This window comes from Coloeus monedula, assembly GCF_965178545.1.
Source record: "Coloeus monedula genome assembly, chromosome: 15".
Lineage (NCBI taxonomy): Eukaryota > Metazoa > Chordata > Aves > Passeriformes > Corvidae > Coloeus > Coloeus monedula.
Window position 1 is genome coordinate 2,228,235 of NC_138795.1, and position 14,882 is coordinate 2,243,116.

The following is a 14,882-nucleotide window of genomic DNA, read 5'->3' on the forward strand; positions in this document are numbered from 1 at the left end:
CCATGGACAGCGCCCGCCTCCCGCCGCCGCTCCGCGCCCGCCCCCGCCCCGCCCCGCGGAGCCGCCCCGCCCGAGCCGCGGGTGCTGCTGCTCTGCCCCCATCGCTGCCCCGGTGCCTCTCCGGGATGTGCTGCTCTGCCCCTCTCCGGGATGTGCTGCTCTGTCCCTCTCCAGGATGTGCTGTTCTGCCCCCATCCCTGCCCCAGTGCCCCTCCGGGGGTGTGGAGCTCCGGGGAGCACCCGCTGGCATCTATCGGAGGAGCTGCCAGCCGGGGCTTTGGGCAAACGAGGGCCCGGCTCTTCCCCGGAGCCCGCAGAGATCCCTGAGAGACCTTTTGCCTCTCCCTCCTAGGAAAAAAAAGAAAAAATCCTCTTTGTCCCGTAGCACAAGCACACCTGTGCATCAGCAACACCTTCCCGAAGGGCACCGCCTGCACTGGGGGACACCGGGGCTCGATAAAGCTGAGCTCTTTCCCCCTCCGTGCCATTTCCTTGCGGGTGACCTTGGATAAGCCACTTTGCGTCTCGGTGATACGGCTTCCCCACCTGGGAACTGAGGGAATTAGCGGGAGTGTTGTGCCGGCAAATGCGCGATTAGTTTGAAGCACGGCGGTACCACGGTGACGAAGGACAGACACCTCAGCCCGCGGCCAACAGCATTGACAAGATCGGCTCCACAATTTCCTTCCCTTCGGATCTCAGGCAGAAAAACACGTTTAGAGCCCCACTGGAGAAGAGCAAGGCGCCCTCCCTCCTCCTGGCCACAGTTCTGCTGCCCGAGGGGTGATGATGCTGAGAAGTGATGGTGCCAAGCCCTCCTTCCCTGAGGCAGCTTCCAGAGTTTTAAGACTGGAGAACTGGGAGCCTCAGAGCTGCATAAATGTGCTGCAACCAACACCTTGGGCTCACGACACCTTTGGAAAAAGCCGCCGTGTCCCTTAGCAGAAGTGACATCTCTGGACTATCACAAGTCCTGGGACACAAAAGAAAAAGTGGGAAGAGGGGGAGAGCCAAGGAACAGTAGCTCAATAGCCTGACAGACATCAGCCTCTGATCTATTATAGAGCAGCTAAAATAACAAACCTTTAATCCCTAGATCATATTGAACAGGTCAAGTGTGGCTCAGGAGATGAGAGAGGACAGAAAACCCGAATTTCCAGCATTTTTTTGCTATCATATGGATTCGTTCAAAATGGGATTATTGAATGAGACACCAGCAGCTGTTCTTAAAAGCGCCTGCACCCATCTGCTGTCTCCTTAGGTTAGCACACGTCTCCCGCTCCCTTTGGTGCAGGAGCTGTCAGAGGGCAGCAGGAGCCCAGCGCTCCTCTTGCGGAGGAGAGGAGGGCAGCAATGTCACCTTAGTGACACAGAGGGGAAAGTCCTCGTGTCACCAGGCAGCGGGGAATGGGAGGCTTCGCTAATCGCGGCTGCTTTCCCTCAGCAGGGAGTGGCAGTTGTTATTTTAGGGCTTAAATTCGCCTTCAAAAGCCGGCGGCAGCAGCCGGTTCCGCACAGCCGGGGGTTGCTCATGTGTGTGCCATGTGCGGGCTGGGTGCCACCTCCCGAGCCCCGTCCCTGTCCCTCCTGCCACACCCCGGCCACGCAGCCCACAGACTGCCCGTCCCAAGGGTGTCCCAGCCCTTCCTCCTCCCCAAAAGGAGGTAAAAATAGAAGACAATAAAATGGAAATGCACATCCTTGGGACGCGGAGGCAGCCTGCAGGAACGCAATCAACGCTCCTGCTTCTTGGCATTGTAAAAACGGGGAGTTTGTTAAAATAACCTTCTTGTCACAACGCAAAACAACGCTCCTGAGAAATGGTTCAGCGAGGAGGATTTTCACCCTCCCCAGAAATCACTCTGAGAGAGTAAAAGAGATCCAGGAGCGGACGCTGAGCGCGGGCTGCAAAGTCAGCCTGGAGAGAAGCAGAGAGGAACCTAACTGGCCCAACCAAAGCTCCACAGATGAAAGCTCACCAGCATTTTAAGATTCTTTCGGCTCCAGCAAGTTTTGCTAACTCTTGATAACACACTTCAGCAGCTTCTTCTGTATGGCTGGCACACGGCTGCTCCTCTGAAGAAATCCCCTTCCCTCTCTCCCCCTCAGTCTGACCCAGGGACAGCCTGACCTGCACACATGGGTGTCACCTGCTTTGCTATCTGCATTCCCATAAATATAAAACAGTAATATCACCTCAGCTCCTTCCTAGCAATTTTTATCACTAGACCTCAAACCGTTTTGCAGACAAGGTGAGTGACATTATCCTGATTTCATAAGTGGTGAAACCGAGCCACAGAGAACCCAGGAGATTTGTCCAAGGTCACAGGCTGGCCACTGGCAAACTTGGGAGCAGAGCTCTGGAGCAGCCACAAAACTGAGCTGGATCCAACTTGCAGGACTGGACACTTTTAGCTGCACACATTTGAGTTGCTTCTCCCTCTGCATTTTCTATTGTCCCTCATAACAAATTCATCTCAGTGGGATCAGAGGAGTATGATCAGGATAATACTATGCAAAGGAAAACGTCTCTGCGAGGCTTTCTGTATCCCACTGATGTCAGACAGCTGCTTCCCAGCTCACTGCAATCACTCCTAAATCTCGCTGTGCAGGGTGTGTACCCAGGCCTTTAAAATATGGACCAAAAAAAAAAAAGGAAAAGAGAGACAAATTTCTTTCTGAATCAAAAATGTGATGAATTCCCCTTGAGGTTTGTCGCAGACACGGGTCTGACACAAACCCTCCTATAAGCACCCACACAGGCCAGGCCTCTCACAAGAGAGGAAATATTAGCAGTCATATAAACACATTTGTGTAAATGTAATGTTCCCAGGGATGCAAATAGCTTACAAGGAACAGCTAAATTTTCACTGATTGTTACCAGCCCGAGGAGCAACTCTTCTTACGGCATCAAATGGGTTGCATTGTCTTTGTGAATCCCCCGGGGGCTCGAGTTTTGGGGGCTGAAAGCCGTTGTGAGATGCGAGGTATCACAGGGAGCAGCTGCCATTCCTGTCTCTAACAGATGGCAGGAAATAATGACAGACTCGGCTCTTCCAACGACAGCGAGATAAAACACCGATAAATCCGAGAAATCCGCCTGCCCGTGGGGCAGGGAGCCCTCCTGCCCTTAAGTCCCATCCCAGCTCCCAGGGCAGATCCCAGCAGATCCCCTGCTCCCGGCTGCCTCCCAGCAAACACCAGTTCTGCTCCTCCACACTCCAACTGGGCAGCTCTCTCTCTGTCACAGCTCCACTGAAATCCTGTGGACTTCCCAGAGTTATGTGTCTTCCCCAAAGACCAGACTGCTGCTTGCAGAGCTGTGCCCAGCCCTGCTCCACAGCCTGGGCGCTGCCAGCTTTCTCCCGTTTCACACCCTGCACCCTCGGCTCTGGTTTTTTCCTTTCTCCGTGACTCTAAATCCGAGGAGATGCTCAGAGCATCCATTTCTCTTCCAGCTCCATCTGTCTGGAGCTCTGAGACTGCCCAAACTGCTTTCCCTTCCATCACACCTCACCTTGAAACCTCCCTTTCCCTCCCCTGCTTAGCGGGAGCTCCCTGGGAATTCTCAGAGGCTGCAGATGGAAAATGCCCTGGAAAAAGACGTGAGGTGACTGTCCCTGCCTAAAATGCCCTTCCAACTTGCAAACACCACCATGTCCAAGAGACTGCAGTTCCTCTGAGTGCACACCAGTGACATTCAACACATTTTCTTCAACAGGTTTTTATCCAGCATGGAAGCAGCAGCACGGAAATAATTCCTTCCTCCTGACACGAGTTCATTTCCGTGGCTGTGCTCGATGGTGTTGTGTGCTTCCCCCTATAGCTCCTGCCTATAGCACCTTGTGCTTGCTTTCCTCCTCCTCCTCCTCCTGGCTGAAGGGACTGTCCAGGAGAGAGCAGATTTGCCTGATAAAAGCAAATGTAACTCGTCTCACAACTTCCCAGCCTCCGCATCTTGCCTATGGAAGGAGAGTACTAATAAGCCTCTCTCCTACTTGGAGACGAGTGGAAAAGGAAAAAAAAAAGCTGTTCCCTGGATTCCCATCATGCACGCTTAAAGAGGTATTTGTTTAGGAGGGATGCATGTACAGAGCATCCTCCAGCAGCACACAAAGCCCTCCTGCCACCCACGCCTCCCGACTGCTGAAAGCAATTCCTTCCCTCCCCTGCTCCCAGCACCAGCACAGGATGCTCAGGGTCTCCACAGGTCACGCTCACAAACTGGTTCTGACTTTTTTTTTCTCCTCCAAGAAACGAGGGGAAGCAGGAGCTTCCAGCACAACAGTAGGAAAATCTTGCAAAGAGCTTCTTGAACTGGCCTTGACCACGCAGCGATCGAAGCTGTTTCCTGATCCTTGCCCTCAGTGCCTGCTGGAGGTTTGGCTTATTTACCCAAAGCTGGGAGATTAATCCACGCTTTCTGGAATACAGGGCAGAGTGGTGCTGGGCCAGAGGTGACCCATGGGATGTGGTGCAGATGGGGAAGGGGAAGCCTGCAGGGGTGGATGGATCCCATGGTCCAAAGTGCAAAGGAGCAGTGAGCACCTGCCCTGACAGAGCTCTCTGTGCAGCAGGGTGGCTGTGACGTGTGCCAGCCACACAGGGATGGAGAAGCCACCTCTGACGAGATGCCAGAGCAGCTCTGAGCTGAGGAACATGTGGGCATTCCTGGCAGAAAGGGATTTTGCCACGGATTCCTCAGCTGCAGGAATTAAAGCCCAGGCAGGGAGAGGAAAAGGAAACGGTGAAACCACAGCGCAGCAAACACAGCTCAGTGTCACTCGCACCAGCCACATCCCAAATGGCTTTGGGAAGGATAATGACAGTCCCCAAACAGCAGCAGAGGCTGCCAGGAAGGGCAGGAGCTGGGGTGGAAGCGAGGATGATGATGCAGGGAGGAGCAAGGAGAGCAGAGGCAGCAGAGGCAGCAAGAGGGAGACTTGGTGACAGCATCTTTTCCTGGGAAAGGTGTAGCTGGGCTGATTCTGCCATGATATTCATGCTGTGGATAAACAGAGGTGCTTTCTCTCCACCCTTCCCATGGGTGTGGGGAGGAGAGAGGTTTCTGGCCATGACCAAACAAGGGCCATCCCTGCAGCCCAGAAGCTCCAGCCCTGCTGGGAGATGCTCCCCTGCCAGCCCCAGACGAGTGCCCTTTCCTTCGGCGGGGGCGGAGGGTGGGCTGGGCCCATGTAAGGAAGAATTTCCAATTTAGAAACAAACAGAGGCAGTTCCTATTATTGTTAGTGGAATGTCAGCATCTCTGCTCCCGAGCACCACTGTCAACAAACAGGCTCACAAATGCTCCTTCAGCATCAGCCAAAATAACATCCATGAAGGCATCTATAACTCAGCATTCACTACACACACAACAAGCTCGCCTTTTTCTTTTTAAATCCAGTCTTGTCCACGTAATTTTAACATAAAGGAACCGGCTGTGGGCTGTGTTACCAAATGAGTCATCGTTTTATGTGGCAGTGTAATATGATTTAGAGAATTCTTGGCACACCAGTGTGGATTATGCATTATAATCTCTTAATTTGGACTCTCAGTGCTGCGGGCCAGTGCCTGGAGCGGGAGGGAAGGAGCAGAAGGGAATTGCAGTCCGAGCTCTGCTCCTGCTTTGCTGTGTGACCTTCACAAATTTGTTACCCTCCTCCTTCCTGCCCTCCTTCCTTGGTCTGCAGAGCAGGAACACGCCTGTGTCTTCAGCAGGGTCAGCTAATGCTCGCCCAGGAGGTTTTAGGAACGTTACATCAATGCAAATTATTGTTTCAGTAAGGGGAGGAAAGCAGAAGGACTTTGCAGTGCAACAGGCTGATCTTGGGAAGGGCTGGGTACAATCCCTGGGTGCTGGATACCAATCCCAAGCTAACTGGGGGTAAGGATTTTTCAGATGGTGAATAGGAATTCCTAACACGAAGCCTGGAGATTTGCAAACTGGGACCCTTTGGAAAACCAAGATTTCTGACAAATATTGATAAAATAAAGAAATAAAACCCTTGGGGAAACTCCTCTCCCCTTCCCCTTCTCCCTGCGGAGGCTCTCAGTGTCCGTGTGGTGACAAGCAGCCACCACAGGGGAAGGGGAAGTGCATGTGGATCAGGGGCTGGGGACACGTGTCCACTTCAGGCTGGACTAAAATTCCAGAATCAGTTTACCCCGAGCGGAAAAGTTTGGGATCAGAGCGTGCTCTGGAGATGCAAACAAACAAACCCAGAGGGCAACATCTGCGAGGGCTACCCCTGACCCCCCCAAGCTTTCCATTCCCTCTGCTGGGAAATATAAACTGACCCATGTTTAGCCAAGGGTCACTGGGCAGGCAGGAGAGCAAGTGCCCATTTCCAAATCCACCCCTGAATCCCTGACGTCTGCCTTTGCACCATTCCCACAGCCCCTGGTCTGGGATGAGCAGGGAGCAGCATTTCCACAGGCGAGGAGGATGCATTTCATGAGACACGAATACCACATGATGAATTTTGGGAGACTGAGAAATCCTCCCCAGAAGGAAGAGGAAAATTCTGCGGAAGAAATGAGAAGAAAACCTCCACGTTTGCTGGCGGGAGGGTTTCTCCTGAGCTCTGTGAAAAGCAGCCAAGGCGAATCTGTCAGAACTGGGAGGCATCTGGGGGAGATAAGTGGCCTTTCCTGGGGCTGCCTGGAGCCCAGCTTTTCCCCAGGAAAGCAGGACAGGTCTCAGTGACAGACAAAGCAGGCAGACTGAATTGTTTGACCTCTGGGAGCTCTTTGGGGAGCAGATGACAAGCGAGAAACACAAACAGAGGAGCTCCTCTGCCCCTGCTTGGAGCTCTCTCACCTGTTACTGATTTCCCCAGGCAGAGCAATGACTGAAAGGCCACTTTTAAATGCAGCAGTTGATAATATTTTACATCTTAGGAGCTCGTGGGAAAACCCAACCAAAACAAGACAAATACTGCATTTACTGCCGGTGTCACCTTCTAAAAATGGGACCAACTTCTTAAATCTCTACTCAGGAATTATTCCCTTGAAATGAAACAGTAAGAGAGGGCACAAGGCTACTGGATAGGCAGAAAACTAGCAAGGAAAAAAAAATCTTTCACTTCTTGCTCGACCTTCCTGATCTTTTCATGCATAATAGAGCAAAAGGGAGCTGACCCTTGGTGACTTGTAGTTAATTTATAAGCAAGAAGCTCTGTGCCCAGCCTGTGCTCCTGTGCAGCTACCCAGGCACAAAGCCATTGCCTGATGGGCTGTGGGACAGCTTTTCATGGGCCAGGGGCAGAGCACAGCCCACCAAAACCCTGCAGCTCTGCTCAGCTGGACCTGCCGTGCCAGGGCCACACAGGGACTGTCCCCAACGTGTCATCTCAGAGGAAAAATACACGTGGGGTGAGCCAGGGACACAGAGTCACTGTGATACTTGCCTGGGACACCCACAGGATTTATGGAGAGAACCCAAACCAGCATGAGATGCTCAGATGTCCCTCAGCCTTGGCTGTGGGCTCACATTTGCTCCCACGGGCACTGTAGGGATTCCTGTGTGGTCTCGCAGCTTTTCTCCGGGGGTTTTCCTAGAAGAGACTCCCCCCTGGCACAGCCTCAGCTGACAGAAAACAGGTCTTTGGCTGAGGGGTTCAGGTTTGTTCTGCTGTGGGCTCCTCCGGCTTGCTCTGAGGAGGAGGACACGCAGAGCATCGTTTCTGCTGGCACCACAGTACTGCCCAAAGGCCAGTTTGGGGAGCAGGAGGGCTCTCTGAGGGACACATGTGGCTTCTGAACCCTCCCCTCCCTGCTCAGCATCTCCCAGGGGACCCCTGGTCACAGCAGAGGTCCTTCAGATCCCTTCTGCAGCGCCTCTCTCTTTTTTCTGAGGTTGGTGCCAGCTCCTACCCCTCCTCCAGAACCCCCCAGTGGGGCAAAATTCACCAAAATTCCAGCCAAATCAGCCCAAACAGCAGAGCATCCCTGAGCAGAGGGGCAGCAACAGGCGTGGCAGTGCAAGGGCTGGGCTGGGCAGTGACAACTCACAGCAGTGGTGCCACCAAACGCCCCAGGAGTTCAAATCACAATCCACACATCAGCTGGCAAAAAATGGTTGGGATAAAAGAGAGCCCAAATGAGAGACACTCACCAGACCTCCCCTTGACTGAGAACCCATCAGGGCAGCAGGAGGGCTGTTACCCCTTGGTGAGCTGGGCTCTCACACAAATGCCACCTCCTCTTGTCCACAGATTGTCCTTCCGGAGCCGTGGCATCCAATCCTGACCCCGTGCGTGGGACACTGCTGCCTTTATCCCCAGCCCTGAGAACACGAAACCAAGTGACAAAGAACCCAACCTCAGCTGTCCTCTTTGGGGCAGAACAAGACAGGATTTATAGATTTATATACACACATGCCCATCTATTCATCCTTTTAGCAAACAGTTCATGAAGTGTGCCTTAAGCCTTTCTGAATCGAGCAATTCTCTGCTCAGACAATCAATTCCTGACTGAGACTCTGCAGGGAAAGACATCATGTTGCAGGAATGCTGCCGAAGCTGTTGCATATACTGTTTCCTTTGTTGAGAATAGCATCTTTGCCTTGGATATATATTTTTCCCCCCTCCTTAGCCATTTAATTTCATGAAACGGGGCCCAGTTCCAGCAGGCAAGAAGATTTTGCTTCTCCTTTCCTGAAAGGCTGAGAAACCAGATTTAAAAAATGTGCTTAGTGGGCGTTTGGTGGGACGAATTCTCTCCCAGAGTTCGGCATTTTTGAGATAGAGCAAGAGCTACATTGCATATGGTGCCTGGTTTTTCTTCTCTAGCAGGTAGCCTAGAGATTTGCTGGCTTTCCTGCCATGAAAAAAAAACAAAACAACAAAGTAGCTGCTTTAATTAAAAAAAAAATCCTGCAAGAGGCTTCAGGTTAGACCTTTTGACCAAAAGGCTTGGTGCAGGAATCTGTAGAAGTGCTTGTCTGTAATGAAAAGCAAATTATCCCCTGAGAGCCACCTAAAGGGCAGGGCCTGGCAGGTTCTCTGCAGCCCAGCACCAAACTCAGCGGGGATTTTCCCACTGCAGGGCTGTGTGCTCACCTATAACCATGGAAACAACAAAAACCCTTCTGAGGAACCACGGGTTCATGTCTCAGAAGGGCTGTAAAAACAGATGGAGCTCCCTTGGGTGACAGCAGGATCAAAGTTGAGTCTAAGGGGATCTCCCATCGGTCCTGGCCTGCAGGGCTGGCAGGAAGGCAGAAACGGGGCAGTTTTTGGGCTTTCCCTGCCCTCTGATGCCGCCCAGCAACTCCAGCCAAACCTTTCCTCTGCGGCCCCATTGTGGGGAAAAGGGCTTGGGGCTTGGGTGGACACATCAGAAAGCCCAAAGGTGGTTCCAGTGTAACCAGGGATCCTAAACCAGTGTAACCAGTGACCTTAAACCAGTGTAACCAGGGATCCTAAACCAGTGTAACCAGGGATCCTAAACCAGTGTAACCAGTGACCTTAAACCAGTGTAACCAGGGATCCTAAACCAGTGTAACCAGGGATCCTAAACCAGTGCAACCAGTGACCTTAAACCAGTGTAACCAGGGATCCTAAACCAGTGTAACCAGGGATCCTAAACCAGTGTAACCAGTGACCTTAAACCAGTGTAACCAGGGATCCTAAACCAGTGTAACCAGTGACCTTAAACCAGTGTAACCAGGGATCCTAAACCACTGTAACCAGGGATCCTAAACCACTGTAACCAGGGATCCTAAACCAGTGTAACCAGTGACCTTAAACCAGTGTAACCAGGGATCCTAAACCAGTGTAACCAGGGATCCTAAACCAGTGTAACCAGTGACCAAAAACCAGTGTAACCAGGGATCCTAAACCACTGCACGAGGACTGGTGTGAAGCCCTGAGTGACCACAGGGGCGTTGCAGGCACGGGCGGGTGGAGATGTGAGCGAGGACACCACCCAGGGAAGAGGCAGAAGGAACAAAGCAGAAAGTCCTAACGAGTGACGCTCCTGTTCCTGTGCACCCTTATCAGCAAAACAAAACAAGTGCCAAGATGTGCTACATCTGCACAACTGTCTCCAAATTAAATTTACATCCACGTTCTATAAAGATCAGTAATTCTCCTATAAAGCATCAGCAATTCTTAAAACCTACTGGGATTTCTTTTTTAGCTGCCAATTTTAGAGTCTTCCCAGGAGATACTGGCTTGAGCCTTCTATCTCAGCTATTAAATAAAGAGAGGATATTTTTGTTTAAAAAACCCAAAGCACCCCCTTGAGACTCAACAGTTCAGGCTGGAGATAACAACCCCTTGAGTCATGCAACGGGGTTTTAAAGAGACTCCAATAAATCATGGAATGGCTTGGGTTGGAAGAGACCTTAAAGATCATTTTGTTCCAACCCCGCTGTCACGGGCAGGGAAATCTCTGCAGTTACAAAATCCTGCTACACCTGCATTGGCCTTTTTTTTTCCAAATGCAAGGCTGAGGGGTGAATCTCCATGTTTTTCCCTCTGTGCCTTGGAGGGGGATACAGGATTGGTCTCCTCCTTTGGGAGGCACTTTGAGAGAGGCAGCTGAAAGGCAGCAACTCCAGCCCCACGTGCCTTTGGGGATGTTTACAGAGCCACAGGAATCAGAGCTGTCTCATAGAGGGAGAAGGCTGAATTCATTACACCCCCAGGCTGGGTTTGGGCTCAAAGACATCTCAGATGTTACAAAACTTAGGAGGACTTTAAAGCCTGTCCAGAATTTGGGATGACATTCAACCTTTCCCTTTGAAAAGCTCCATCCCAGGCTTTGGATGCTCACAGATGAGGATGACACTGGCACATCACAGCACAAGGCAAGAGGGGGAGCAGTGACCTGACTTTCCTGAAGCCAACACCAACACGTGCACTCCTGGCAGCTGGTTTTTCCAGGAGAAGGGCCCAGCAGTGTCTGGAAAAGAAGCTTCCCAAAGCATCTCACCCAGATTTACAAGGAAAACAAGGCCTCCCCAAGCAGCAGGATATACAAAACCTTTCTGCCAGGTTTTTTTGTAGCTTTTCCCATTTCAGTGCCCCAGGCAGCACATCCAGAGGAGGGAGGTGAGCCACAGGAGGGCTGGTGACATCGGCCAGGAAGGGACGTGGAGTGTGGGCACGGCTTCCTGGGCTGCCTGGGAGGTGATGCTGGGACACCTCAGCTGTGTCACACGCCCTGGATGGATCTGGGATGCCCCTGGATGTGCTGAGGGTGGGGAGGTGTCTGCAGGTGAGCTGGAACTGGGCTGTGTGGGGCTGTCTGGACCATCCTGGCTGGCTCAGAGATCTCAGAGGTCGTGGCAGAAGCTCTGCATTTGAAGGAAAACTGCGTCGATGGGCACAGCAGGCAAGGGGCAATCAATCCCTGCTGGTTCAGCTCTTTTCCCCTTGGAGCAAGCAGATCTGTGGTTCCAAGTCCCTTGGCTGTGGCAGTCAAGTTTTCCTCTTCATGCACCTCTTCTAGCTCATCTCACTGAGGGCATCCTTTGGCCTGGGCAGGGTTTGCCTGAGCAAGAACTGCGCTGAGGTAAAACGAGGTGAAATCAACAGAAAACCACTCGCTGATTTTCCTGTGACCATGAATTCACTCAGCGTGTTTTAAACCCACATCTCTCCTGAGGGAAAGGCCCCATTCTTGCAGTGCACGTTGTCACTGAAGTGTTTTATTTAAAGAAAAGAGGAAGCAGCATCTTTTATAGATCTCTGTGCAGTAAAGAGGGGGAGACGTCTCACGATACTTGTGATGCCTCTTGGTATTAAGGACACTTTGCAAGACATCATCTCCACTGCCTGGCAAGGACTGAGCCTGCTGCCTTCACTCTGCTCTTGGCTTCCACCAGCCCATCCATCACCTGCCTTTTTATCTGGCAATGATGAGGAAATTATGCATGTGAGCAGCCACGTGCACCACAGGGTGCAATTCCTAGCATCCCACAGCAAACATTTTTCCTGGTGCCAGCAGGTGTTTCAATCCTTCATCTGGATTTTATGAACGGCACTGCCGTGTGTCTCCTTCCATCTGCTCCCACCATGCTGCTGGCAGCTGTGTGCCAGCTGAAAAAGAAACCAAACAAGCCCAACTAGGGCAGATTTTTGGGTCACCTGGCGCGGTTTGGTGGCACTGCCATCACCCTGCAGCCCCGCTGGTGCAGGGACAAGGCACGAGGGTGGTACCAAGCCCAGCTGCTGGCTCCTCGTGCTCCCTCAGACTTGAAAAAACCTCGCAGCACAGCACAAAAATCCTCACCATGGCCAGGAACAGGCCCCTAAGTCATGGGTGGGGGTGTGGGAGGACTGGACAATGGGGTCACTCAGCTGCTGTCCCCAAATTTCCCCAAGCAGATGTCCCCAAGCAGAGGATGGTTCCCTTTCTTCCTGCCTCCAAGCAAAGCTGCCCACAGCAGGTGCTACCACCCTGCAGGCTTGTCCTGCAGCTCAGCACAGCCACGAGAGCCCAGGCTCTGCCTTCTCAGGAGGGATGCCCGTGACACGTTATTCCCACACGTCTCCATGCTCCAGAAAATCCAAACAGCCCCAGAGCACTCCAGGGAGGTGGTGGCTGGTGGCTGTTGCATTTTATACCAAGAAACCAAGGCACAGAGGCGGCACAGAGCTGGCACAGAGTGGCACGGAGCTGGCACAGAGTGGCACAGAGTGGCACAGAGGTGGCTGCAGCACACTAAAGGCACTGGGGAAGTCTCCTGCTGCTTCAGAGGGAATGTGTGGGCTGGGACCTCCAGCCTGCTCCAGGCAGGGAAGCCCCTGGCAGGGGCGAGCCCCTGGCACAGATAACCAGGGGTTGCTCTTGCACAACCAGGGAACGGCACCCCTTGAGCAGCTCCCAGCGTGTGAGAGGGCTCCACCTCAGGAAAGAGCAGGATTGAGTGGCAGCAGCACCACTTCACATGGCACCAGATCTGCATCATGGCTGGCCAAGTCCCCTCTGCACTCACCATCCTCACCCAGCCTGGGAGAAGGTGTTTATTCCCCAAATCAGTGGGATTTATTCCTTTATCAGTGGGGTTTGACCTGCAGTATCTCTCTGTATTTCTGGGCCACACACAATCCTGCTCAGTCTGGAGCTGCAGCTCTCTCCTGCCCTGGTCCTGGAAAGATCTCGGGGTTGAACTCTGTCTGGAAAGGGCTCAGGGCTCCCAGCAAAATTCACATCAGGCTCCAAAACCTCTCCATCTCTGAGCCCTGTCGGTCCCAGAAGCTACTCTCCAAAAAACCAAAGGTCAGACAGTGCATTCAGAACACTCCCATCACAGCAGCCTGGGCTGGATGGTGCTTCAGGGTCTGCAGCCTTTTAAAGTCCCCAGAAATTATAGATACAGAGTCCTGAGTCCTCCTCTGGAACAAGGATTTACAATTGATTTACAAGAAACGGAATAGGGAATAACAGGACATGGGTTTGCTTTCCTAATTTCTTTTGCTGTAAAAGTTCCAGATCTGTCCAGGGAAAGTATCCCTCAGGGCTTATCAGAGCAGCCACCACAAAGCAGAACAAAGGAAACACCAATCATTTCCAGTAAATCAGAAAAATGACAGGCTTTAACCTTCAGAAGAGAGCAGATTCCTGCAAAGGGTTTGGCTGCTCTGTCTTTGAGTTTCCTTTTCCCCAGTCCCAGTTTCCTAGCAAAAAGCTCCTCAAACAATAGAGATTGGCATCAAAAGAAGAAAAGGGGAAAAAAAAAAACCTGCAAAGAGCCCTCCTTTTACAAAGAGGCTTAAAATGGAAGGACAGGAATTGTCCCTTGTGAGCTGTTGGTCCCTCCTGGCAGCGCTGGGGACTCAGGCCAAGCCCTGCAGCCCTGTTGTGGTGTCACACAGGGCAGAAAGATGCTCTTGGCTCCATCTCCCTCCCTTTCCATGAGTAGGAGAGTTATTAGGGGCTGGGAAGGGGCTGCTCACACCACACAGAGTAGGAGTATGAGCTACTCACACCTCACAGAGCTGTTGCAGAGAATGACAACACAGCACATGAATCCCCCCAGAGCCACCAGGAGGGGCTGGGAAGGGAAACACAGCCCAGGCAGCACCTTCCAGGGCCTCAGAGGAGAGCAAATCCTTCCTCAGACACAGCCAGGCATCATCAGGGGGGTGGGATTGTTCTGGTCTGGGAAATGGACACAACCTCACCCTGCTCCTCTCTGGCACTAATTCCCCCTGTATTTTTTCCCAGCTCAGGTGCATCAGCATCCTCAGATGTGACACAAACTTTGATGGGTCTCCAGAGGCAAAACCAGCTAAATGTGGCTATTCTGGAAACGAGGGATTGGCCCAGACACCACCGACACTGCTGTCCTTCCAGAACATGCCGAGCAGCACTTGCTGCTTATCCAGAAGTCTGTAGGAATTCTATCCAAACTGGGATGAGCTGGTTTAAAAACCAGTGTCACCTAAATCAAGAGGAGGAAATAAACCACCCAAACACACCTGGGACACCAGTCAGAAAAGACAACAGGCATGGGAAAGGAACCCAGAGATTCCTTGGGAGCTGCAGATATTAAACACAGCTGGATAACTGCTTGGGTTGCTGCAAATCTAAACTCAAGGGCCTCTTTTTCCATGGAGGAGGATTTTTAAAGCCCCACAAGGAACAGTTAAATCCTTCCTGGTTTACCCACACGTTTTTCCCGCACCTAGGAAGAACAGAGGTACCTCAAACCTTGCTGGTGGGGAGGGAGGCACCACCAGAGAGCCACAGAATCATTTGGAAAAGCCCTCCACGACCAAGCTGTGCCCGATCCCCACCTTGTCCCCAGCCCAGAGCCCCGAGTGCACACCCATGCCTCAGACCATGCACGTGTCTCTATTTTCCTCCTGTCCCAACTCAGTCCCCGTTGTTTCTTCACTTTTAAACCCAGCCGGGCAGTTAATCAC

At 52.2% G+C, this 14,882-nt stretch overlaps 1 protein-coding gene across 1 annotated transcript in view; it reads right to left on the reverse strand.

Moving 5' to 3' along the window:
* The window catches only part of NEURL1B (neuralized E3 ubiquitin protein ligase 1B), a 122,682-nt gene that overhangs the window by 28,707 nt on the left and 79,093 nt on the right, over positions 1-14,882 (reverse strand). The window lies entirely within an intron of this gene.